Source organism: Neovison vison, chromosome 11, assembly GCF_020171115.1.
Source record: "Neovison vison isolate M4711 chromosome 11, ASM_NN_V1, whole genome shotgun sequence".
In the NCBI taxonomy this organism is placed as follows: domain Eukaryota; kingdom Metazoa; phylum Chordata; class Mammalia; order Carnivora; family Mustelidae; genus Neogale; species Neogale vison.
Window position 1 is genome coordinate 145948590 of NC_058101.1, and position 24602 is coordinate 145973191.

General features: G+C 36.5%; 1 pseudogene; it reads left to right on the forward strand.

Moving 5' to 3' along the window:
- Window positions 1–642: 642 nt before the first annotated feature.
- LOC122890321 lies at window positions 643–1373 on the forward strand (annotated as a pseudogene).
- Window positions 1374–24602: the final 23229 nt, after the last annotated feature.

A 24602-nucleotide genomic window follows, 5' to 3' on the forward strand; every position in this document is an offset into this window, starting at 1 on the left:
GATTAAGAGTCACTTATGGTTGGTCTCCCTCCCTATCCCATCTTGTTTCATGGATTCTTCTCCTACCCACTTAAGTCCTCATGTTGCATCACCACTTCCTCATATCAGGGAGATCATATGATAGTTGTCTTTGTCCGCTTGACTTATTTCGCTAAGCATGATACGCTCTAGTTCCATCCATGTTGTCGCAAATGGCAAGATTTCGTTTCTTTTGATGGCTGCATAGTATTCCATTGTGTATATATACCACATCTTCTTGATCCATTCATCTGTTGATGGACATCTAGGTTCTTTCCATAGTTTGGCTATTGTGGACATTGCTGCTATAAACATTCGGGTGCACGTGCCCCTTTGGATCACTACGTTTGTATCTTTAGGGTAAATTCCCAGTAGTGCAATTGCTGGGTCATAGGGCAGTTCTATTTTCAACATTTTGAGGAACCTCCATGTTGTTTTCCAGAGTGGTTGCACCAGCTTGCATTCCCACCAACAGTGTAGGAGGGTTCCCCTTTAATAAAATTCGTTGAAGGGGACTGCAGCTCGTGCTGGTGGGCTCTGAGTCTGGGTGAGTATGTGTGGTGTGGTGTTTCTCATTCTCCCCTGCATGGCTGCAGCTTGGGCCTTGCCTGACCCAGCCTGACCATGGCCCCAGCTTTGGAAGAACTACAGAAGGATCTAGAAGGGGTAAAGTTGCTGCTGGAAAAGGCTACTGGAAAAAGAGTATGTGATGCCTTCACAACTGAAAAACCCAAGATTGGGACAGAAATCAAGAACAAGATGCAGTGGAAATCAGAGAGAAGAGCAGAACTCTTTGACAATGCAAAGGCAGCCACTGTTGTTCCTCTCGTTACAATGGAATATACAGCGAAAATCAGTATTTATGAATGGGATCAGTGAGACAGGTTTGTGAAAATCCACTTACCTTAACTGGAGTTCATCAAGTCCCGCCCGAGAACATGCGGGTGCATTTCGCAGAGAGGTCATTTGATCTTTTGGTAAAGAATCTGCATGGGAAGAGTTACTCCATGACTGGGCACAATCTCTTAAAACCCATCTCTATGGAAGGTGGTTCAAAAATAGTCAAGACAGATACAGTTCTTATTTTATGTAGGAAGAAGGCAGGAAACATGTGGTGGGACTACCCAACTTAGGTTGAAAAAGAAGGCAAAGAGAAGCAAGAGCCCTCCCACGACACTGAAACGGGTGCTAGTGAGGGATTGATGAGTGTTCTGAAGAAAATTTATGAAAATGGAAATGATATGAGGCAAACCATTAATACAGCCTGGGTGGAATCAGGAGAGAAGCAAACTGAAGGAGACACAGAATCTGGAGACTTTAAAGTCATTTTGGGAACTGTGATGGGAAAATATTGATATTTCCAATAAGGAAATGTTGGTGAGCTGCACAGAGAAATTTGACAGGTAACTACTTACAGAGTCTTCTTCTAAGTGAAGACAGTAAGTTCTCCCATTTCCTCCTCGAGGATTTATTTAAATAAAATATGCTTATGAAACACTTCTGCCAAAGATAGTTTCCTTAGTAATCTGGGCATTTTGTTCAAGAAAGGATAACACTGTATTCTTGTGTGAAATGTAAAAAATCAAATCTTGCCTAATGATAATGCTACATGGTATGCGTTATTGTTCAGTTAAGAGGTAGAGAAAAAAATTATTTTGCCTATAAGCTCTTGGCATCAGCTCCCGCCAATGTAAGAATAAGTAAAAATAAAACCTGAATTTTTACATAAAGTGCAAATCTAAAAAAAAAAAAAAAAAAAAAAAAAGTCAAAAGGAAGTTTCTTGCCCTCACTGCTTCTTCTGAGGTCGCTTCAGGCCAATGTGGACAGACTTACTCTGATAAGGGAGGGTGAGCAGGGAAGCTGGTGCCCTGTTGGACCATTGTTCCACTTAGGCACTCCCTCTTGCCTTTGTCATAGCCCCTGCACAGTGCAAGTTTATTGTCAGAGTATCTGCCCGTTGGCCAGATGTTGGAACCTAAGCAGGATGCAGAAATTAAGAAATGGGACCTCACTCATGACTGTACCATTGGGACAAAACTGTGAGTGCTTTTCTGAATTCAGGAAAGATCACCCCAGAATTGGCTTGGAGACAAAAATAACTAGGAGAACCTGTTTTTCATTAGCTCAACAAATTAATTGCCTCTTTACACATGTAGTTCTGAATTGTTTACCAATATACGACATTCCTGAAATTTCACAAGCTCTCTTTAAATAGCACTCTTATTTTCAGGCACTGTTGAAGAACTCAGTGAAAATCAGTTTTTGCTCATGAAAATAGAGTCTGTATTATTTATTTGCTAAAACTCAATTTTCTGTATGTGAGGATAGCTTAAATACACATTTGGTTGAAGAGGATTTCATTGGCAGTATGAACCCTAATAAGTAGGGATTTTTTTTCTAGTTTTAATTCATGAAGTAGTAAGTTTATACCATTTTTATGAGTGAAAATAAGTAAAAGTTGTTTTTAAAAAATACAAAGCACTTGGTTTCTCTGAGGACATCTTTCACTAGAAAATTTGGAATCTTTAGAATGAAAGTCACAGGAAAATGAATATATTTCCCCTTAAGATGGTGAAAAGTAGCTTTTAGAATGGAAATAGCAGGATTTCTCTAAAGGAACCTAGGCTAGAAGAATGAGCAAGTTTTCCAGAATGACAATGATTAAGTACAAATATCAGAGTCAATATAACACACCCTTAAAATGGAATAGGCTCTCAGGGCAGCAGAAACATTTGAATGATGGAGCCAAGGAGTGAAAACCACTGTAGTGTGTGTTATTATTTATTCTTTGAAGTTTAAAGATTCCATTTCAATCAAGAGTCACTATTGTTTAGAACAAACAATAGCCTCTATTTTGCTAAGATTACTCCCTTAGTATTTAATCAAAGAAAGTCCAGAAGGAAATTTGCTTTTGTGCAATATTCTGATGGAGGAGCCACTTTAAAAGGGACTCAGTGAGCATCCTGTCTTATAGATAATTCATGCAGTGGGTGATTGGATTTGTAAACTGAAAAAAAAAAAGAAAATCTCTTGCTGCATGCAAGTGACAGTTCCCTATAAATACATTTGAATAATGATTCATTTTAAGAATACACTTGGAAGTATAGTTGAATTTTATGTTGGGAAATTACCCCCTTTGGAAAGACTGCAACTGAGGGCCCGTTCTCCATCCACAGATCGCCTCAAACATTTGCTTCAGTTTTAAGCCTAACTTGAATCTCATATAAGATTTGGGTTGTTGGGTTGAATTTGGGTAGTGTCTTCCTAACATGCATGGTTTTGCTGGTGGCTTAGTGTCTCTAAAACATGAATGGACTTTCATCTGGACAGAGAATATTAGCCTTGAGTTACTGGATCAAGCAGACTGAGAGGAAAGAGATAAAATGGTAGCAATTTGGACAGATAGATGCTGGTGCCAGGGGGAACTTGCTTCTCATTACTCATTGCCTGAATTCCAAGATTAGGCCATTCTGTTGTTTTCTGTTTTAGACTACGATGATCTTTATAAATTTAAGACATATGTAGTAATTCTTTGTAGTCTTTCAGAAACATCCAACTAAAAGATTTTAATCAACCTCCAGAAGTTTTAGAAATATTCTTGTGTAGTTTTAACATTATGTAGGTCAGTACATAGGGCATCTCAGTTTGGAGCATTTCTGTTGATGATGAGGGACCCTGAAACCAAGCTTAGTGTTTTGCTCATCATTTGGAAGTCTTTGATTCCATAAGGATGATTCATATTTATGCTCTAGAAAATAAAGTCGTGTATTAGAAGTCCTCCCAAAGGTACCTGACCTTCAGAGGTACAGACGTGTCCTTGTTCATCGCAGTGAGTTAAACATCTGTGATGCATTCTTTTAGCTTTGTAACAGAGAATGACCAAGATATTGCCTAGGGGCAGCACTGACCACCTAGATAGTGAAAGAAAGAATATAAATGCAATGAATGCTATAGGTTAATGTTGAACCTTCTGGGGAGACTGGCAGGGACCACAGCAACAGTGGCCAGTCCCCCTCCATAACCTCAGCTCAGTTCCACCCTAAAACCTTCCTGAGGAGTCTGGAAACAAGAGCATAATGTGTGTGTGTGTGTGGGGGGGGGTGTTTTGTATTAGGAACCTCACCCAGGGAGAGCTCACCTGTTCTTGTCTTGGGAGATGCACTGAGATGACCTTGACTCTTTGCCCTCCCTTCTATTTCATGGCTTTCTCCTTTGTTATTCTCTCCAGATTTCCTCTCTTATGACATTAACTTCTACCATTTTGGCACCCACTAGTTCTTTGATGCTGTTTGACACACAGAAACCTTGCTCTGTGGGACATGAATATTGGATCTCACCCTGACCAGTGAGCTTATCCTTTAACCCTTTTATAGGGTTTTAATAGGTTGGCTTTTAATAGGTTGGCTAAGTATATTTTAGGTGTATGATGTAATAAACACAGAACTTAATTCCTCTACCTTGTCAGATCTTTCAAGTCATTTGGAATAGTGCAGATAATAGGGTTTTAAAACTTGGGAGGCTAGTGAGGCAATAAATCCAAATTTCATTTCTTTGTGCTTCATTCAGGTGGATATAAGTGGATGTGTGTGGCTAGTGGTATTTTTCTGCCTTGTGTGGTGCAGTCATTTGAGGTGAATATTTTCCTCACTATACACATGTGCATTCTTAAGTGCATGAGAAGGCGTATAATTCTAGACAGATAGAATACTCCTTCAGTTTTTTTTTTTGTTTTTTGTTTTTTTTTTGTTTTTTGGTACTTTTTCCAACAACTAACCTGTTGTTTTAAGACAAAGAGAAGACTAACAGGACAATTTTGAAAGACATTTTCACAAACATTTCTCTTGGAAGTGTAAATTGGTGCAAAATTTATGGAAGGCTGTTCAGCAATGTATTTTAAAAGCATTCAAAAGCTCATAGTCTTTGAACTCAGTAATTTCACTGTTTTGAATTTACTCTAAAGAGAAAAGAAATCACAAATATGCAGAAAGATTTATATTTCAGGGTTGTTCATGTCAGAGTTAATAATAGTGAAACATTAGATACCCTCTATGTGTCCAACAATTGAGAAAGATTAAATAAATTGTGACACATATATATGATGAAATATATTTATGCATTTAAAGTCCTATTTATATATAAAACTCAAAGGAATAACCAACTCCTGATAATAGTTATTTCTTGGAAGTATGTGGGAAATTTTTATTTATTTAATTATGTATTTATTTACTTTACAATTTTTTCTGCCTTGAGTATTTATTGGATTTTAAATGAGGACAATAGCATAAAAATTAAAATAAGGAACAGTCTTTGTTCTAACTGTTCCTAACCAGAACCCTCAACTACATTATTCACGTGAATATTTCAGGGATTGATTGCTCATCATTTTGGTTATCTAAGAATTTTATTATTATTATTATTGTTTTCATTCCTGAAGCTCAGCTTCTGTTGATTTCAGTATTTATTAGTTCCATGATTCAAAGTGAATGAATAGGGAAAAGAGAAGGCAGATTCCCCGAACCTTCCTTGGGCTGGATTTGAATATAGCCTTTATAGTAAGAAATAAGGAAAAATCTTTTTGTTAATAACAATTTTTTAAAAATAAATTGTTTTTGTAGAGGCTAAGTGTTGAGATTTTATAAGAACCAGCAGCAAAGCTTCTGACTGGCTTCTGGGTCTTTGTCTTTTCTAAAAGAGAATGTAGGAGCAGAATATGTGTGGGCAGAATATCAAAATGGCTTCCTACTGGGTAAGTGTAACTACCAGAGAGCTTCTTCCTAGGAGAGCCCAGGGGAGAAGAGTTATTGACCTGATGCAAAGGGCTTATAACTACTTTTAACCCTAGACTCCTTTTTTCTCTAACCTAGTCTGCTCTGAAATTTTCTCAGCCACATGTTTGATATGCTTGAATATTTAAAAGATTTCAGCTATAAAGCCATGTACTTCAACAACTAATTGCTCCATGTAATGATGACGACGTCGGACTTGAAAATTAGGTCCATATGTTTGGTGAAAAGAATCGAGTTCTTATTAATGTATGTTCCACTTGGTAGGCATATAGAATTTTCTGTTTTTATCATATTAACATAGTCAATACCTGGGCCTTTTTATGTTTTGTTGTTGGCCCAGAACAATGGGAAATGAAATATAAGAAATTACACAGGGCACACGGATCTCAGTCTTGGCTTTTTATCTTTTAAAATGTCTGATGGTTAAAGACTTTTCTTTTAATGATGTTTACATAGGCTGAAATGAGTTGATTTATGTCTCTTGATTAGCCCAAGAGCAGTCATTCTTGATTGCTGAAATGCTCAAAGCCCAAAATTGTTTTATTGAAGTTCAAGAGTTTGAAGCGAGTCTTCCACCTTCCCCTTCCTCACCACACTATACGGTCAATCTTTGCGGGATAGTCATTGACAAGGAAATACAGTTCTTTAGGAAAAGCACTGTGGCCAATGAAGCTGCATTCAGGTACCATGTCTGAAAAGTATATTGGCTGCGACATCAGATCCATAATAAGACAAAGCTCATGCACTCAGGGGCAAGCATTGACTAATATTCTGAGTGAGTATATTGCTGTGATGAGCTTTAGAAAACATTTAGATTGCTTAATATTGAGTAGTCTGTGTTGAAAGGATTTGCAGGAGGCCTCTAAAATGTGGGTACCTTCCTCTGCATCCACTCAGGAGCTTAAATGTTTTCTTGATTCCTTCTAATTATACAAGTAGTTGATACTCATTGTAGAAAATTTGGAAAATCTTGACAGGTTCTAAAAAAGAAAATTCAAATTGCCTGCAATCTCTAAGCATAGAGGTAAATATTGTTGGTATTGTTTTTCTTCTAGTCCCTTTTCTCCTGTTCATTTTTACATTTATCATAGTTGAGATCCTTAAGAATTGTAGTTTGCTTTTTTTTTTTTTTTTACAAACATTATATCATGATTATTTCCCTTAGCATTAAAAGTTCTTCAAAAATATGTTTTGGATTTATACCACTTAATCATAGAACCTTAAGAATTCCTATTTTGCATATTTACATTGTTTGCATGTGTTAATTATTATAAATAATGATGTATTGAACATCTTGTACATACATTGTTGTTGCTCATACACTTAACTGATTCTTTAGGACAGATTTTTTAAAAAATGGAATCTATGATGCACTTCAAAGGTACTTTTCTAAAATCTTAAATTCTCATCATCTTAGGTGCAACATATGGATTTCTATAGCACAATATCATTTCCCTGGGAAATGATGAGGCTGAAAGTGGGCAGATTGTAAAAGCTTATAATATAAGAAGTTAGACTTTGTTCTGAGCTCCTCGTTAGCCATCCTGGTGCAGACTCTTGGCCATGTCACTTCAGCTCTCTGTGCCTTAATTTCTTTCTTTTGTAGAACAGTTAAATAATCGCACTCTCTTTCTTGTTGCCTTTTTAGACAATTTTAAAGTAGGCTCATTGACAAGAGTTTATAAGGCACTTTGAAAATGTTAAAAGTACCATGGAAGAAAAAGTAATGACAATCTCGTTGTTTATTTTGTGTTCGGGAACCAAAATCAGATGCTCAGACCTCTAGTCATTAGAGGCTTGGCTGGGAAAGCAGGAGACAATGAGACTGGCCAAAGCAGCACTAACTGTTCAGTATAATTTCAAAGGTATGCTAAGAGAAAGAAAGCTCAGCCAAGAATTTATGACTCGGTCAGAGGCGAAGTTGAGAGCTATCACCTGCTTCAAGGAGGACAGCTTTGGATGAGTTCATATATATGCATGGCACACTGTTACAGTCTAACTTTATGACTTTTAATGACTCCGACCACCTAATCACTTGTGAAAGGATGTGCTGGAGTTTGCCTTCACTCAGCTTGACAAGGTGATGGGAGGCATATATCTTCCTTACATGAAAACACTTGTCAGTTGCATCATATTTGGTAAGACAAGCACCAATGTCACCTTGGGGGGAAAGAAAAGTAACTCAGCTGACATCCAATGCATATGAGTTTCCAATATGCTGCAACATCGCCTAATTTCAAGTGAAATATGCAAATACACCCTATTTTGTCTGTAGTTTTTATTTTCCTGATGCTTTCTCTAAGTGCCACATCTTCTGCTGATGGAAACATTGTGTAACTTCTTCTGAGCTGATGCATATTTAAATACTCAAGGCGAAGAATTTTCAGCCTTTGAGTAGAAGCAACATGGCAAACCAAATGCAAATCTTTCAGTCACCTGTTCTTGTGGGGTTTGTTTTTATTTTATTTTTGGGCTTGGGCTGCACTTATATAACCAGTTCACTTTAATTCAAACTGCTGAGTTTTAGACTTTTTATGGGTAGTAGGTCAGCTGGGTGAAGTCGGGCTTATTAGGGTTTAGGACTAAGCTACGTGGGCAGCAGAAATATGACTGAGGGCATTGTGATGAGGAAGAAACGAGGAAGGAGCTGGATCATAAATTCATGTCTTTTCACTATTCCTTTCACTAAACTTGAAAAAAGAATACTAAGGCAAGTGTGTTTTGTAATCCCCGTGATAGATTTGTATATTTATTTCGTTTCAATTTTTAGATGACTTCGCCATTGGGGCAGCATACCCAAAGAAATCTAAGTATAAGTGCGTTCAAGGGGCAAGACGGATCAGGTGAATACTCCAGATCAGAACAGTGGGTTTGATGGCTTTCAGAGGGATAGAGCCCTATTTAGTAGGGAAAGGGAAAGGTTAAGTTGAAAATGGGGCTGCTTTGAAAAGGTTTCCATGCAAGCTTTGTCTGTAACAAAAGGAGAAAGGCATCAAGGTATTTTTAATGTGACTACATTGTTGATTGCTATAATAGTGTCCTATTGAAAACAAAAACGTCCCTTGTAGACCATCAGACTTTCCCTAAGAGAATGACCTTGTTTTATAAGAAGATGAGTGGTCTCTCTTTGTGTACGTTAGAGGTCCTGATCTGCAACAGAGTTAAATTTGAATTTTCCAGGTTATTGGTAAGCACGTTAAGTTCAAGTCTCCATATATGTGCTTTATCCATTTTGACTGTATATACATTTACTATAATTGGTATTTTCTTATAACAAGCCAGTCAGCTCTTGCAAATACAGGGATCAAAGGTTCCATGTTATTTCATATAGAAATCTCCTCCAATTACTGTTAGCTACATATATTTGTACATTTCTAAGTGGCAAGAGTAGATCCTTTCTCCAACTGAGCTGTGTAGTTAAATTCTGCCTATTTTGGAAGCGAAAATTGCTGAGGGTTTTCTTACATGTGTAGAGCAAACAAAAGTTGTTTTTAATTTGCTATAACTTTATTTAGATTCCACTGATTCCCATCATGGAAGAAGGAGGGCAGAGGGTGTGCTGAGCCAAGTTATTTCTCCATCCAAGAAACAAAAGGGCCCATCATCAGAATCTGACTTAGGTCTATCCACTACTAATGAAAAGTCAGTAGTTACTTTAAGTTTTTTGGAGGTCAAGGAATAAAGGGCCAACTGCCTGTAAGTGTCCCCATGGTAGCCTAAGATAAACACACAGACAGTGATGTGACATGGTTCCATGTACAGTACTACATATCAGACAAAGAGAGTTTGTGTATACTCAGATAAAATATATTCAGATTTGGCAGGCCCATCTGAGACACTGTTCCAGAAAATAGTAGGTTAAAAATTACATTTGCCTTTTCACTATAATTCAGAAAGGGACAAAATGTCAAATTTGTGTTTTGTGGCGATCCACAGAAATATGTTTTCCTTAAAATCACTACTCAAGGGGCGCCTGGGTGGCTCAGTGGGTTAAGCTGCTGCCTTTGGCTCAGGTCATGATCTTGGGGTCCTGGGATCGAGTCCCGCATTGGGTTCTCTGCTCAGCAGGGAGCCTGCTTCCCTCTATCTCCCTCTCTGCCTGCCTCTCCGTCTGCTTGTGAACTCTGTCAGGTAAATAAATGAAATCTTTAAAAGAATTTAAAAAAAAAAATCACTACTCAAAACATATGAGAGAAAGCCATACAGTTTACCATGTTAATGAGAACGTAGCCCTTGGAAGATGGTAGGCCATGTTCAAAATTTTCATTTTAAATTTCAAGCCTTTGTTTCTTTCAGAGACTCAACATTCTTGACAATGCAGTGTTCTTTGTTCTTTTTTTTTTTAACTATTTCCTTTTTGAAAGTTGGTGAAAGTTGTATCCCAGTGATCATCCAATTATGAGTTTGATTTCATAAAAAATTGAAGTCGTTTGAGAATGAAAAAAGCCAACACCACTATTAATCTGACACGAAATATATGTTCGGAAAACAAACTTTCTCTCATCATGCAGTTGTCTCTCACCAGCCAACTAGGAAAAATGATCTCCTTTTGCGTTTAATATTGTGTAGCTCCTTCCACATTTGGTCCATCGGCTACACGTTTCCTGCTCTTGCTATTGTTCCGTGGTGGAAGAGGCAAACAAAGGAAACGCACTGAATTGTCACATGACTGTTTGGGATAGTCATGAGCAACATTTTCCTTTTGTACGAAACAATAACATTTAAATTTTGTGGTTATGTATCATGAGTGTCTGACAGCAGAAACCATTGTGATTGGCAGGCAGTAGATTAAATTTATGGGTTTTAGGCTTTTTTTTTTTCTTAATAAGGATACCTTGAGAAAGTCCAAGGGAAATGAAAGTCAGTTTTGTCATCTCGCACAGATTTCAAAGGCAGGGGGCTACACTAGGGCTTGAAAGGTCTATATTACAGTGCTGCTGTCTAGCCATACTTGACAATGAGACATACTGTATTTGCTCACGGTGCTGGAGTTTATCATGCAAGAAGAGTAATTATATTTGAATTGTGTCAGCCAGCCACCCTAAAATGAAGGAACGTCAACGAATGTTGCTCCAAGGAGAAGGAGATGATTAGTTATAATTATACTCAGTGTCCAAGAAAAATGCTTCATTCCCTCATTCTGTTGCAAGGGGGAGAGGGAAAAAAAAATCCAACAAAATTTTTTCAGTACTTCTCAGTATTTTTTTAAAACTTTTAAGGTGGCCGTTTATTGTAGGAATTTCAGATAAGCTTTCTGGTGTGACCATTTAACTATCTGAGAACCTGCTTGGTTTGTGCACAATTTTTAGTGTTAAAAAATAGGTAATATGCAATACATCTTCTAGATTTTTCGTCCTCACCATTCGTAGACAGGCTCCTAGCAGGGAAATATTAGACAATAGGAAGTAAATTTCTTAATTTGACTAAATGTGGTTTCATCTACATAGTACCAAACCATAAAATATGGGTTTGCAGCCACTTATGAATATGGTGATTTGATTTATAATTCTTGTCAAACAAACTGTTTGCTTGAGATGATGGATTGAATACCCTGGAGTATTGCTACTTTTGTGTGTGTGTGTGTTTGTGTGTGTGTGTGTGTGTGTGTATGTGTAGGTAGGGTCAGTGAAATGTTATCTAAACTTAGCTTTCATTTTGAGGTTCATATGTCATTGAGATGTTTTAGTTGGTGTGTTTTGCTGTATATTTATTTTTATTGTGTAGCTTTCCATTACTAGTTCAGAGTGAGAATTTTATAGGTATTAATTTGTTGGTTAGTTCTCATAGTGGTTGATATCTATAATTTGCTATGTGTAAGTTTTTTCAATTTAGCAATTCTTTATAATGTTGAGATAATGATATGGTTCATGGACATGGGTTATCCTTCAAATAAGTTATTATTCTCCTTATCTTACAAGAAATCACTTTATTTATAATTATTGACATTTGTGTGGTTTCAGTGACTTCTCAAGGCATTTTCATGTTACCAGTGTGATAAGTTATGATGAGTAGAGATAATGGACTTTAAAAGGATAATGTTCCCAAGTTGAGTTTGTTGAAAAAGTAATTTAGTTCTAGCTATTTTTTGTACTAGCCATTTTTATGTATTATTTAATTTCCTTGGCAGTAAATACCATGGTCAATACATTTTAAATATTGCTGCTGTTATGTAAGTAATACAATGTGTTAGGTTTTGTAACTCTAATTATATAATCAATATGTACATATTTTCATTGGAAATAGAAATAATGGTGAAAATTTTTCAAAGATACTAGATTGATAAAAGTCAAAGAGTCTCTGTAGTTTTCACATTAGCATCTGGTTGGGTAACTATTATGAATCACTCAGAATGGCTTTGATTAGTTGTTTTTAACAAGGTAGTTTACCTTTCACAGAGTTTTGTAAACTCTTATCAGACATTGTGCAGTGTAGCTGTGTCTGATGTGTGTAAAGTGACCTGGGGACATGGCAGAGTCTTCATTCAGATCAGACTCCACTATTTCACCTTAAACAGCTGGGTCATTGAGGCAGAATTTATATATAAATAATTGCTTTTCTTCTCAGCTGCTCATTCCATACCCAGGACATGTGGCAAAGCAATGAAACTGCTCCCTGATGTAATTGCCTGTTGGGGGGTAGGTGGGCTGGGGGCTATTTCAGGGATGACCCCAATTGGGTAAGTTAGATACAAGTGTGCCATGTGAGCACTGTTGTTACTGTGAACTGTTGAGATGGTTTTTCCTTGCTGTGATTTTCTTTTTTTTTTCTCCTCCCATGTGTTTTAATATACTCAGACCCATAAATAGATTTTACAAAGAAAAATTTCAGTGTAACATTTTTAATATTTCCAAATTGTACTCAATTGTAATAGTTGTACTATACAGTACAACTGTAATAGTACAGCTTAAGGAAATCACCCATCTATAATTTTTTGTTATGTCTTTTAAAATGCCACAGATGGGGGGTGCCTGGGTGGCTTAGTCGGTTAGCAGCCGACTTTTAATTTCAGCTTGGGTCATGCTCTCAGGGTTCTGAGATTGAACCCCAGGTTGGGCTCTGCACTCAGTACAGAGTCTGCTTGGAATTCTCTGTCCCTCTCTCTCCTCTTCTCCCTTCCCCCACCCTCCCCCTTGCATGCTGTCTCTCTTTCTCTCTCCCCAAACAAATACAATCTTCAAAAAAAAGTCACCGATGAATTTTATCTTTAGATATGGCTGTTTGTTTAGATATATTGGTTTATCCTAATTATCAGTAACTATGGCTTCAAAGTCCTTTATGCTTTTTCAGTTTTTTTTTATCAAGTACACAGAATTGAGTCAGTCATAGTCCTCATTCATGGTTCCCTGTGTCTGAGGTTGGCTGCCGCAACAAGCCTCTTTTTTGTTTCAGTTTGTTTTCCCATGTGATACCTAATTTCTTCTCCCATTCTCTTGCCTCACAGACACTCTGCTTTAGTGTACTTAATGTATATTCTTGGAATTCATGTCTCATGTATGTCCCTGTGTATAGAAACACATCTAAAATTATATGTAACAAGTTTAAGTACACCCTTAAAAATATAGTATTGTTTTGAATAGGTTTTAACATTTATGTAAATGGTGTTATGCTACAAATCTCATTCAGTTTCTTTATATTTTTAAAAATAGTTTATTTATTTATTTGTCAGAGAGAGAGAGAGAGCGAGCACACACACGCACAAGTAGGGAGAGTGGCAGGCAGAGAGAGAAACTGGCTCCCTGCTGAGCAAGGAATCCCCCCACCCACCCCGAAGCAGGACTTGATCCTAGGACCTGGGGTTCATGACCCGAGCCAAAGGCAGATGCTTAAAACTGAGCCACCCAGATGTCCCAGTTTCTAACTATTAAAAAATTAAAAATTATATTTAATTATGTTTCTGAACCATTTTTATGTTGCTGAGTGTAAGTCTGGCTCATGAAATCTGCCTCTGACTTTGTACTCCATTGTGTGTGTATTCAGTATTTTACCATTCCCTAGAAATGGATACTGTTGCTTCCCCCTCTATTTACAATCTTAAACATTCCTGTACATATTTTTGTGGACCTAAGACGATAGAAGAAGAGAAAGGATTGCTGGGTTTGGGGGCATGTGTCCATTTCCTTTCGATAAAGACTTTTCCATCCAAATTTTGCCTGATGAAATGAATGTTGGTTTACATTTTGAAATCACCTGGAATCTTTCCACCCCACTTGCTTGGGATTTATAAATCAGGTTACTGGAGATCTTAGAGAGAAATGTTTGTCCCTATTTTCCTTTATTACATCAGCTAATTCATTAGCATTATATATACACTTCAATGCATTGTCACTTTCTTAAAACTAAGGAATAAAATTGATGAGGCTTTATACTAAACTGTGGAAAATATTTATCCTAGCATTATAATCAACAGGTCTAGTTTTGCGAGTTGATGTTTATTTTTTTAAATGATTCTGCATTTACTTAGATGACTAATAAAATAACTTCAGTTATATATTGACCATTTGAATACATTTCTTTTGCCTGCTCATATAGTCAACAATGAGCAGAAGTGTCCAGAGTGGCACACTTGTGCCCCATGTGTGTTTGTGTGTGTGTGTATGTGTCTGTGTGTGTAAGTACCTGCCTGAGTTCTTCATTTCTCAAGCTTGCCCTTATCAAAATTTATTCCTTACTTTACATATATTCTCTGTCACCCAAATTCAATAAGCAATCCAAAACAAGAGCTTCAGAAAGGAAGTGAAAGTGATGTTTGATGACTCTTATTTGCTGAACACTTTTGTCAAGCCCCATTGCCCGAAGAGCCCCTGTTTCAGTGAGTCCTCCGCTGTGTTGCTGAGCATCCTTTGTTTACTGGAAATAAAGACTATATGTGAGTTACCTTTTCATCCAGGTGAGGGGTCTATTTCTGCAGGATAAGCAGTTACTAGAAAAGCTAGACTGAGAACCTCTAGTCGATTTCTTTTGGGGAATTGTATAAATTTATAAAATGACTTTAAGTGCCGTTTTCTTTTATATATTATTTTCCTGTCTTTCCGAGTGTATCTGTGCTCTCAATAGCAAGAAGTGCAATGAACACAATTGTAAAGGAAATATGTTATTTAGCTTGATCATGAGAAAGCTGTGACATGGTTTAGCTATAACCTAACTGGCCATTTCGTAATTTAAGAGATTTGATTATAATTTCACATAACACCATTTTTACCCTCTACGTAATAGGAAAAAAAGTGAACTTTTACACATTCTGCTGTTGCACAGCCATATTGATAGCTCGCCGCTTTAACTTGAAGCGTTGGATAGAAACAGTGATTCTTTTTTCTGTTTCCTTTACAGCCTTTCTTAGTATCTTTTAAAAAATTAGCTGACATTAACAGTGATTTATATAACAATTATTGAGCCCCCCTTTTCAAGAACTAAATATTTGAACAGATTTCACAGCCATAATAAAAACCAAAATCTTTAACTTGTAATGTACATCTTTTAAAGATTCTGAACACCCTATTTGGAATTGAAACGTCCTTTCTGGCTTGCATTGGGGCTGGGCATGGTTATTAATTCATTAGGGAATGGTGGATCCACTCTTCAGCTCTTCTGCCTTTCTTTGGTCCTGAGAGCCAAGGCGAGAGGGGAGGAGGGGTGATGGGGGGGAAGACAGTGAAGGGAAGAGGAAGACAGGGAGACAAAGCCTGAGAGGGAGACGATGACATTAGAGGTGACACATAGCTATCATGAACTTCCTCAGTCTGAGGGGAAGAATAATGAAGGGTTTTCCCTGCCTTCTACAGCCCGAGGACAACCCTATGGCCACAGCACCTTTTCTAATCCCATTTTCTGTGTGCTGCATGTCATAATCTGTAAGGCACTGGTTCCAAGTGAAAACACTGAATCCAAACAGTGACTGGGTTATATTTATTTGCACTTTAAAACTAGTGTGGGGTGGGGGAAAGGGAGAGGGGCAACCACAAAACGGTAGCACGAATATGTTGACATTTAAGTGGAGTCACTGGACCAGCAAAACTTCCGATTGTCGTCCTCTGACTTAGAGTAGCATTTTGCCAATGAGAGAAGAGCATATGGTTCCTTTCAAACTTTTAATAAAAATCTAACCCCTTTGGACTCTCTTTGTTTCTTGCAGTTTAGGGCCCTGTGTAACAATAGGCAGTCGTCCTAGAGTCTGGCTGATGCTAAGCACACCAATGCCTACAGAACCCAGGAAGGCTCCAACAACAAGACTCTGAGTGGGAAAGAGGCAGAACAGTTTTCCTAAGTGCAGGGACCTGGGAGGCAGCATGTAGAAAGTAGCAGGGGTATATACATGTTGTTTTGTACATGAAGACAGTTGGTAATAACCAAGTAAGAAGACTCTGCACACTGCACGTTGAAATAGTAACTTGCCAACTTTCCTTGCCTGGTGAGTAGAACAGTCAGTGGACTAAATGATGGGTTAAAAGTGTAGAAGAGTCTGTGTGCATATTTTGAAGGCATGAATAGTCTTTGTAGACTTCCTGGTAATTAGGGGCAAAGAGAGCCAGATAGGAACCAGACAGAGGAGGTGATTCTTTAGTGTGACAGTGGAGAGGGTAGGGGAAAAGCAGGGAGATTGGAAAAACAGGCAGATTTCTGGGGGTAACATTTATATCTACCTGTCTGGGAAGGAGTGTTCTAGCCAGACCTTAAGAAAAAGGAACTATTGGAAAGAGCCTAATGTAGACATGATATAAATCATGAACAATCATTATAGCTGTAAATATCTTGATGATACAGAAAAATGGTGTGATTGTGGTTGAAAAAAATCACGATTTAGACCTTTTGTACTTTTAATTCTACAGATGGAATGTCCACTATTTTGCTCTTTCTTCAAAGTTTGGCCATTGGAGATGTATTAAGAATCTACTACAATATTTTATTATGAGATTGCATTTACTTTTTACAGATATAAAACAAAAATTATAGTGCATTTTGAGCTGGGTTACCTACTAGAAACAGATTGTGACAAAGTGTTAATAATGTTAAGTATCTTCTAATAAAATAGATAAAAATAGTTTAAAAATTAAATGCTGGAGAAGAAGCTTTTAAATGAATATTAATTTAGCTTTAAAAATGTTCCTTATCCCATTGAACTTCTTTCTTTTCCTTGTGGCCAGTTTAGGTGTACTTAATTTCTTTGTTGGTTCACTTTCTAGGGCTACAGATTTGCTTTGTGTAATTATGTGACAATTCCAAAGGAAAATACTTAGTTCACTTTTGGTTTAATAGGATTTCTTGACTGAAGGTTAGAGAATTGATTTAAAAATCCCCAAGTAGATACTAAACATTTTGCAGAATTCTGTTTGTTGAAGTAGTAGGAGTCCTCTACTTTTTTTAAAAAAAAATATGGACTAAGGATGTGTAGGAAAAAAAAAAAACTACTGATCCAACCCATAGATATGTAATAACATGGTCAAAAAGGCTATTTGTAATAATTCTCTAAGTGTATTGTCTGGTTCCTGGAACTCAGTTATTATTAGCTCTGTTATCAACTTAGAAGAAGAATGATGGGCCATCCTTCTCCAAAATAAAGCCATTTTTTATATCAACATTTTTTCAGTTAGATTATAATTTAGCTTTCATAGCTAATAGAATTGACTAGCTCTCTTTAGAATATCATTATTTTTATTCCTTTCTATCTGGTAGTTATTTATAAAGAAAACACAAAAGCATTACAAAGAGACCATTTCAGGTCATTTATCTTTGTGTGTGTGTATTTAATGGAATTTTGGCTCATTTAGTACATCCTCATTTCAGAAGAATTAATGGAGATACTCCAGTGGATAAATAAGCAGAATCACTTGTGTGCTTTACTAAGCTAATTTCCTATTTAAAAATGGTGATAGTTCTCCAGCCACTTCATCTTAGAATAACATGAATACTGCAATAGGTATAATTTTATAATTTCTATTAAATTATAGATACAGAATTTGGTTTCATTCCAATATTGTCACTAACTAGCTGTACAATATCGGGCAATTCACTTAATATTGTCAGACTTCAGATTCCTTATCTCTAAAATGAGGATAGGGAAAGAGGCACTCCAAGGTCTTTTTTTTTTAATCTAACATTGCATGATACAGAAAGACTTTACATGAACTTAGATGTAGTCTATGTAGATAAGTGTCTATGTAACCACAGTTACCTTGAACGGTGCAATTGAATTAAATTGAGCACTGGTTTTCTTTTCAGGCTCTTGGAAGTATTGTTTAAAGAAAATTGAGATATCCATAATGATTCTGACTATTCATTTGGTCTTGCTTCCTATTACCTGATAGTTACCTAAAAGTAAGGAAAGATACTACACAGTAGCTTGCAGTAACTTAAAAAGTAACATCACATTTTTGTTAGTTAGGAATCGGCTGGCTGCAAGGGATAGAACTCTGACTCAGTGTCTTAAGCATAATAAGGTGAATTTTTTGAAATCTGTAGTTATCCATCTAAGGATGGATCAGCTTCAGGTACAGATAGATTCGGGGTTTCAAGTGACATTCTTGGGGCTTTCTGTGTCCTTTTGCCTTATTTTCCTATTGGTTTATTTCTCAGGCAGGCAGCTTCTCAATATGGTAGGAAAAGGAACACCTAGAATATATCCTGTTGAATTTTGATTAAAAGGAAGAAAGACTCTCACAACAAGTTTCAAATCTGATCAAAAACTCTGAATGGCTTTTATTAGGTCATATACTCATCCAATTATTATGGTTGGAATAAAGATGGAGTATTCTGATTTGTCAGCTGTGATTGTAGGCTCACCATGTGGCCACAGGCAGGTTCAGCCCATCCTCTGAATGACAAGAAATGGGCTTTTCAAAGGAGGGTAGGATTCTGTTATTAGATGTGCCATGCACATGCTGGAAGGACAAAGCAAAATAACAAATCTAACACAAGGCCTTAGATTGAGTACCTTTTTGGCAGTTGAAAATTTTTAGCCAAATGGGTAATTTGTCAACACAATTAAAAAACAAAACAAAACCAAAAAACCAACAACCAAACAATTAGTAGTTGAATGGCTTCAAGTTTACTTTAAACCATTCAGTGAGGCAGATGTCTCAACCCTTCCTGAACTAATTTAAAATTGATCTGTCCAAGGATTCAGAAACTTTGCTTTATTCATGCATTTATTTCATTCTGTTAATAATTTATAGTGGTGAATCTTTGTGTTTCTCCAAGGTACTTAAGATGGGCACCTCAAGTTTTTTACTCATTAACACTTACGTGTTTCTAATATACTGCTCTGTTCCTATCTCATATAACAGAGAGTAGAATTTGAAATTATTTTCAGCATACTTAGGATATTTTTCAAAAGCAAAGGAAAGATGTCATCTTTTCAGATTTTTATTTTTTTTAATGTGACAATATGTGATTTAAACTTTCCATTTGGCACCCATTCAGTATTGATTGAACTTTCTGAGCCACAGGAATGTTTTGAGGCATGTATTGTGTAGAAGTCAAAGCAGTATTTAATTTTGCCATTCATAAAAACAGACACTTGGAGGAGAATCTCACTCAATTACTAGTTGTTGATAATTATTAGTTATTAATAATTAGAACTAGAGTTATTAATAATTAGAAGTAGAAATCTTTTACTTGGCAAAATGTTTTATTTAACAATTTAAACAGTATAATTAGACTAAGAATTTTTTACTGTTGCTATCTCATTGGATAATGTTCAAGCCAGCACAGTGCAGAAGAAAGGATATATACTTTTGCAACACATAGATTTGGTTCCAAACCCAGTTCTTGGAATCGCTGGTTCTGGAGCTGGAGGGAAGAGACTGAATCTGTGTTCCTCATCCTGTTTGCAAAATGGTAGGAATCATAATCCTCTTTCAAAGTACTCTGATCAATATTAAAAAAAAAAAAAAGACTAGGAGCTCATTTCTTGCACAATGTTCAGAATTTAATAAATGTTTTTAGTTTTTCCTTCTTTTACATTTGTTTCCTTCTTTTTTCCCTTTCTTCCCTTCTTTTTCTCTTCCTTTCCTCTCAAATCTAGCTAGTCAACATATCCATGCTTTACCACCTATTTTAATTAAAGAACAAGTATACCTAATTGAAGTAATAATTGATTAAATGCCAATTTACTTAAGAGGAGAAAAGGTCCATGCCTGATAATAAGATATGTAGGTGTGTCCTTATGATGAATTAAGAATGATTTGGTTTAAACCAGATGATCTTTTTTTTTTTTTTTTTTAAAGATTTTATTTATTTATTTGACAGAGAGAGATCACAAGTAGGCAGAGAGGCAGGCAGAGAGAGAGAGAGGAGGAAGCAGGCTCCCTGCCAAGCAGAGAGCCCGATGCGGGACTCGATCCCAGGACCCTGAGATCATGACCTGAGCCGAAGGCAGCGGCTTAACCCACTGAGCCACCCAGGCGCCCCTAAACCAGATGATCTTAAGTGAATTCTGCCTTTTACCCCCTGAACAGGAAAGTAGTGAAACAAAATTATTTTATTGCTGAATGTTTACAGACTAATGATTTATTATATGTTCACAATCTAATCTAGTTAGAAGGAAGAGTAAAAAAGAGTCTAGTAAATTGCTGGAAATCTTAAATACATTTCAGCTTTACTTTCTTTGAATTCTTTCTACACAATATGACATTGAAAAAGCTACAGGGAACGAGAACAGCATGAACGTGTGTATCTGGACCTTGGAAGCAGAAATAGTCCTTGTAAGTGAATGTTCTACTTACAGAATCAACCCTGGTGTATACCAGATGCCAAGAGTATATTGAGTCCATACTACAAGAGTTTGAGTTGTTAAAAAAATTCTTTTTGTTGATAATGTTTTTATTGTGAAAGACGGTAACGGTTTCGTCCTGAAACTTTTTGATATAAAAAAAAAAAAAAAATGAAAGCAGTAGTCCTTTATGTTTTCCTGAAAGGTATTTTAAAGAAAGACTTCAAATGTTGCACTGCAATTTTATAGATTATAACAAGTTATTGAATTTTAAACAATTAAACAGAACAAAGGCAATATCAAGGCAATTGTCTCCTGTGAACAGTAACAATAGCTTCTAGACAATGGCATCAAAAGTCAGGCTTCCATGAAGGAGATAGACGCTCAGCAATTGTGGGCTGCTGGGCAATGGGTAGGAACTCTACTTCTAATTGCTATTTTGCTCTAGGTCATGCCTTGCTATTTCAATTAAATCTCTGGCATAAAGAATCCCTTGTCCCCTTCTTCTTGCATTTGATCACCTAATGGAAAGAAGCCTAGATTCCTCAGGGAAATAACTTGGGGCAGTGTGAATCAGTCTCTTTCTCCATCTCTTTCTCTCTCCTTTGTAAAATCTAATTTTAGCATAGTTGTAGCAAATCAAATGTAAAAAAGGAGTAGAACCAGTGTTCATTTCTCTGCACCTCATTATTGCCTTCAATGCAAAGTTTTGAACCAGCAAGGAGAAAAGAGTTGATTGAATTTTAACAGTTTTAAATATATATATAGGGAGAAGAAGTCAAGTGGAAATACAAGTTTGAAAGCATCTGGATATATTTAGCCCCAGCTTCTGCTATGGAGTAAAAACTATAATTTTGAAAAAATCTTGAATTTTCAAATTAGTAACCTAAGCTACCTTATTTTAATTATGTAGACTCCCAGTGGGCATGCATACAAGCCTCAAGACAGTTGCAGTCTCGCACAGCAGGTGAAAAGTGTGTATATGTAACGCTAATGCTAGGTGGATGGTGATAAATTATTACAAAAAGAGTTAAATTAACAAGTTCTAGGAGTTCAGAAAGAGGAGAGATTTTTTTCTGTTGGAATGTGAAGCAGGGGACAGTGAAAGATTAGAAAGAAACACATTCAAGAAGCTGATGATCTATGAGCAAAGCCTTGAAGGTTAACTGAGATTTTAAAAATACAATAAAATTTCAAATACTTGTAATACTTGTAATAATTGTAATACTTGTAGCATTTGTGTATAGTTTGTAATATTTCACAGCTATTGGGATATGAGAAAAGACCATCTATGTTAATATAACTATTATGAATCTAGTCAATTAAAATTATTTCCAAACATTTTTACAGGACTGTGTATGTTTTTATTGAGTACAGTTAAAACATTCTGTGTGTGTGCATTTGTGTGGGTGGGTATGTGTTACAGAAAACAGTGTATGTCAGTGATAATCAGTTATCAGAGTATTCCCATTATTACCTTCATGAGGAATTTTAATCTTTGCCTCTTCCAACACTGTCTAATTAAAACTGCAACTATCATGGTCTCCTGCTCTTTGAAGTTAAGCAAGGGAATGCCATGTAACTAGGTGTGCCTAGGAAGGTGTTGATACAGAGTTATTTTTACCACGTGGCACACAGGTAGCTAATTTATTTAAACTGATATAATTAAAATACTGTTTGCAAGTGATCTGATACCCAGAAAAAATGCAGATCATATTTCACAAAGAGTTTAAGTAGCATACAATTCCTCTCTCTCCCTTTCGACCTCAAGAAGTCACATTCTGCCCAAATATTTTGTGAGTCCTAAAAAATTTGGTTTAAAGCTGATTTAAAACTTGTAATTTATGGATTTTACAAAAAACTAAAATTAATTAAGCAAATAGTTTAATTACTTCTTATTTGAGGCTAAAAAAAAGAAAAATACATCATGAACTTGGAATAATGTCAAGGGTAACTTAATTTGCTGGCTGCTTTTGAAAGAACAAGGTTCAGATTTGTGGTTTGGAAAAAAAAATGGTGAAGTTGAGTTTAATTAACTAGAGTTTAATTCATGATTAATAACACTGGAATCTCACTTGAACAGAGTGGTAATAAGCAAATAATGGCAGTTGTGAAAAGAAATGATGAGTGAAAAATACATTGCTTATAGCCTTATAGCTATATAAGGTATATAGCTAGGATTCAGAGAAGTTTCATGCATGGCCACAATTTTATTGAGACAACTGTGGCCAGATTACTCCTGGAATCTTTACTTTACTTAAAGGATGAATGGGAAGAAAAAAAAAAATCTGTTCTTTGGGGTTGTTTAAGGATAAATGAAACAGAGCATATGAAGTGCCAGGTGTGTAATTGACACTCCATAAATCATAGGTTTTATTATTGTTGCTGTGCATTTTTTTCAGAAGTTTTGAAGTCATCTTGGATCATTAAGAATATTTGTTGATGTTAAACTAAAAGAAGGAAAAATTCTTTTGGTTTTACTTTACTTTACTTTACTTTAGAAGGGATGCCTGGGTGGCTCAGTGGGTCAAGCCTCTGCCTTCAGCTCAGGTCATGGTGTCAGGGTCCTGGGATTGAACCCTGCATCGGACTCTCTGCTTGGCTGGGAGCCTGCTTCCTCCTCTCTCTCTGCCTGCCTCTCTGCCTCCTTGTGATCTCTGTCAAATAAAATAAATAAAATCTTCAAAAAAAAAAAAAAAGGAAAAATTCAGTGAAGTCAATGTTACTGAAGGTGTTGTGAAACAAAATTTCACTCATTCCAGGTGACAATACACATTGGGACATCTCTTTGGGAAACTGTTGTAGCATTTTGGTGTCGATTATAACACTACTGCGAGTACAAAAATGCATTATTTTGAAAGTGTGGGTTAGGAGACTGCGTGGGCAGAAAGGACTTTTGATGATTCATGGGAAAAAGGGAGCCCGGTGTGATCAGGAAATGTATTTCTGGTAAATGTTGGAAAAAGCTAGAGAGAAGAGAAAAAATGCACCCACCACTGAATTGAAACCTTTCCTCCCACTGTCTGCCTATGTTGACTGCTTGCCCTAACTATTTGCGGAAGGCAGCAACCACAGAGAATGGTCATACAAGCACCTGGGATGATAGCAGGCAGAAACCGGGAGAGACCAATTTACGTAGGGGAGGGTCTTCAGCCTGAATCTGGGGTTCAAGGTCCTGTGTGCCAAGGGAAGCAATGATAGCACCCCCTCCCCCTATGAAAACCCTCGTGGAATCAATACATTCAGGGAGTTTCACCAAGGCCAGAACCATTAAAACAGCACCCACTTCACATTGTCACATGGGGAAAGCAACTAATTTTCCAAGCTGAGGCCATCTCCAGTGTGTACACCCCCTCACACATCCAAATGGGGCATGGGCGATCTAGCCTTTCTCTGACATTTCTTTTCCTTCCTTTTTGGCATGTCCTTTATTTGAAGTGTTCCCAAGATATTGGGCAACGCTAGTGTGAGTTGTATACTATCTCTAAATCATCTGAAGACGAAACAGAAGTAGAGGACCCTAATTAGAGGTAGCAGAGCAATAGATCCAGAAGATGTTCACACACTTTTCCCAGGATCCAGCAATCCTAGAATCACATTGCTAGACCTAGAAAGTACCCAGAAATTAACATAATAAAAACAATAAATATAAAATAAAATGATAATAAAGAAGTTCAGAGTTAAACATCTTAAGGTAATATACATGTCTCAAGTGAGAAAATGCTTCAGTAAATTAGTAGAATATTATATTTCTAATAAAAATCGTACATGTAAAAAAAGTCTTTGCAGATATCACGTAGTGTCATCTGGGAAAACGATGGTATATTTTATGTGTATGGTAATTATAACAACATGAAAACTATGCACTTAAAACAGCAATGAAGGGACTATACAAAAAACGATTCTGCTTATACTGGGCAGTATGCTTATTTAATATTATTTTTATGTTAATTTGAAAATAAAAATCTGTTGGTGCAGAATTTTTATCTTTCAAGATAAACTCTTTAACATGCCTATATCTTTGATAATGGGCAAGAGGAAGAGGAGAATCCAGTCTTCTACCATGAACATGATAAACTCTTCAGCTCAGGTT